Raw genomic sequence first — 3791 nt, 5'->3', positions numbered from 1 at the left:
CAGATAAAAGAAATATGAACAGTTAAGCTCAAAAGAAACAGAAAAACACAAACACTGAAAAACACACGCAAAAACAAATGTACAATGATCCAAAAGAAAAATCTAAACACAAACAATCTAAGAAACTAATAACAGTCCAAGACAACTAATAAAATCCCAAAAAAAATAATGTCCAAGTCCAAAAACAAATTGAACCAAGCCCAAACACAATACAATGTACAATTATCAGCACCAGTCTAAAATATATCTATAATGTATCTTTACTGATATGAACTCTCTTCAGAGGATGCTTATCTTCAACTTTTAGCGTCCCTCTAACTGCAGTTCAAACTATCGAAGTCTTMTAGACAAGTATACTTTATCCYACCTGAGAGTCAATCCAAAATCTAAAACCGAATGGTTGTTAAGGCTTTAAGCAATGAAAGTCTACAACAATTCAAAGCAAAGATTGTTGCTGTTATGAGTCTGCAACACGTCTGTCCAGTGTCAGATATGGCTTTCACAGGCTGCTTATTTCTAATCTTGATCCCCCAACTGCTGGATGTAAAGAGGCTGGTCCTTTTATCAACAAGTCAGATGAAGCTCTCAAGTCCTRTTACAATCAAAAACAAAACTGTTATCCACGCTTTATGTTTAAACAAGTCTGTTGTTGCTGCTGCTTATCAGGCTCAAATCAGTCAGTCAAGATAGCAAATCTCTGGCTAAATGATAGTCTAAAGCACTAGGTAGTCCACACACTCCTCAACTGTTGACAGTGAAGTCTGATATTTCAATGTACACCCAACAGCAAGACCTGCAACTCAAACCTGTACTCTGTTAATACCTCTGTTAAGAACCTGTCACATAAACTGTTGTACAAAAACAGAATTCAAACTCAAACCAGCAATCAAGATTGCAATGTTGTCTAAACTCAGCACAGCATTTCCCTGCTATTAATCTCTGTTGCTGTTGAAAACAGATGATGTCTGCTTTCCAAACACAAACACAACACTTAAGCAAATCACAACAAATTGTTGCTTATACCTGCACACTTAAACACTTAAATCTGTCAAGATGGTTATGATGAACGAGATACAACAGGCTAGCAAGTTCTAAAACATTTTCAAAACAGTTCACAACATGAAGTATAGCCTACTGCTTCAAATCTGTTTAAAAACAGTTCAAGACTACACACTAAACTCAGTCAAGATAACTTCTGTTCCAGACTCAAAACCTGCTGTGTATTGCTAAACTACACAATCTGCTTCTGTACTTGAAATAAACTCTAAACAGTTCAAAAATAAACTGTTAAACAATTGCTTCTGTAATTGAAGTATAACAACCTCACCAACAGTAATCAAAACAGACTACCAGCTAGTACAATCATCACATGCAACTGAATCAGTTCAATGAACAATTGATTTAAAAAAGCAAAGAACCTGCAGTTGTAAACCTGCTGTGAACCTGTGATGAACCTGCTGTGAACCTATAATGAACCTGCTAAAACCTACCGTCTGTGCACGTCAAGAATGTTAAACCATATACTTCAAGTAACTAAACCTGTCAAGTCTTAAACCTCTCAATACTTGAAGGTAAACCTGACAGCACATGAGACTAAACCAGATAGCATAATTTGTTGAACCAAATCGAATCAAGAAATGATGTACACCCAATTTGGATCAAAAACAGAAAATGATAGGAATCTGGGTAAATGAAATCAAGCGGATTAGAAGTCCGCTCAAACTAGTTCGATGCACAATGTCCTAAACCGGTCAAATGAAAAAGAAATCCGATCACAACTCCGGTTAAGAGATAAACGGTTTAKTTGTAAACCGCTCAAAAATTAAAACTKAAACCGATCGTACTCCGGTCAAAGCAAAACCTAAACCGGAACTTTGAAATAAAATTGAAAACGATCAAGATTTACCTTTTCCGCTCAAGTGGTGTGAGGTTTAGAATACCGCTCAAGAAATCACCTGCTGAACGAATCAGAACCCTAATCCGGTCAAGTAGTGACCGGTGTAGATGAATACCGATCAAAGTATGTCCGGTGAAGGATGAATACCGCTCACAAAATAAACCTCTTACCTGAAATTGACCGGTGTACCTCTCCGTTCAAGGAATCCGATTAAGTAGCGTGCGGTGTATATGAATACCGCTCAAATGGTGTGCGGTGAAGATTAATACCGCTTGAGAAATCCAATTAACACACGGTTTACCAATCGATTGAGACGCAACTTGAACTCTTGAAGATGATACCGTTCAAAAAAAAAATGGGCCAGGGATATGGGCTTGAAACAATGACTTGGGCTTTAGAAAATTAGGCGGTTTAACAAAAATAAAAACAAATTCAAACTAAAAATCAGATTAAAACTAACAAAAACACAAAAACTAAAAGAAATTTAACGATAAAATGGATCAAAAACACTGATTTACGAAAAAATTCAAGAACACGAAAAAAATTAAAACACAAAAACCGATTAAATCTTGATTAAAATTGATCAAAACATAAAAGTTTGTGAATAACAAAGATTCACAATGCAATTTCGAGCATTTTGATCCTGTTTTTAACGCAAAAACACAAGATTTTATGAAAAAATCGGATCAAAATCAACAAAAAATTCAAGAACACGAAGAACAAAAAATTCAGAAATTAAAAAAAAACTTATCTCTTCGATTTCTTCAATCTGATTTCTTGCATCCTGCTCTGATACCAATTGTGTGTCCACAATCACTGATCAATTCTTCATATCTTCATAACAATCATGGCAGATCTTAGATATTGCATTAAGAACATCAAGATCCTTGAGAGAGAAAGTCAAACTTGTAAATCTCAGTCAACTCTCTATTATGAATGTATTATTACAATTAAGCTCCTCTTCTTACCTAATTACAAAGATTACCTACCTATTTATATGGTCAAACTACAAAGACAAGTCAAAGTCAAACCTCTAAAGAAAAGTCAAACACGCTGACTTTTTACAATTAGACTATTTATAAACTTTCAAGACGAATACAATTAATACTGATTTCTCAGTCCTAACAATATAGTAACTTAAAAAAAAGTAAAATGATCGAAATGCCTTCAATTTAACAGATGAACTTAACGATCGTTATGGGTAGGAAAAAATAGTGAAAGTAGATTGAAACTATGGACGTATGGTGTAATTTAAAAACTATAGTGTAATTTGGTGGAGTCTGTAGAATCCACGCTGTTAATTGGTGTAATTTACTCAGTATTCTTTATGTAATACACATCAATCAAGTAAATGTAAGACACTTTGGTCATCGACCATGACTTTTAACAAGTTTAAAATGTATACAGAATTTGAATCTCTACTGTTTGAATTTCAAGGTTAAAAGTGCGTTGTATTTGTTTAATTTTACTTATTTGCCTTTTTTTAATGGGTTAAATGCATGAAATAGCAACCTACTTTCATAAAAAAAATTATCATAGCATTCTACTTTTGTTTTTCTTTATTACAGCAATGTACTTTCAAATTATTTTTTATTAATGTATTGTACTTTAAAAAATCTACCCATAATAGCAATGGGTAACCTGTTACCATTTAAACCGGTTAACCCTTTGACTTTTTTGCTTATGTGGCTTTAATGAGATGATGTTGATGTCACATCATTTTGATGACTTAACTAAAATTAAAATAAAAACATATTTCAAATTATTATTAATAATTTTGATTTTTCATTGTTATGATCTAAAAAAACATTTAATTTTTTTTTTACTTTTTCTTATTAAGTTGCATTCAAATTAAATATTCTTAGAGTAAAATATTTATTAAATAAATATGAAA

The sequence above is a fragment of the Cynara cardunculus genome (genome assembly GCF_001531365.2).
Source record: "Cynara cardunculus var. scolymus isolate 2C chromosome LG 16, CcrdV1, whole genome shotgun sequence".
Taxonomy (NCBI): Eukaryota; Viridiplantae; Streptophyta; class Magnoliopsida; order Asterales; family Asteraceae; genus Cynara; species Cynara cardunculus.
This window is presented reverse-complemented; position numbering follows the sequence as displayed.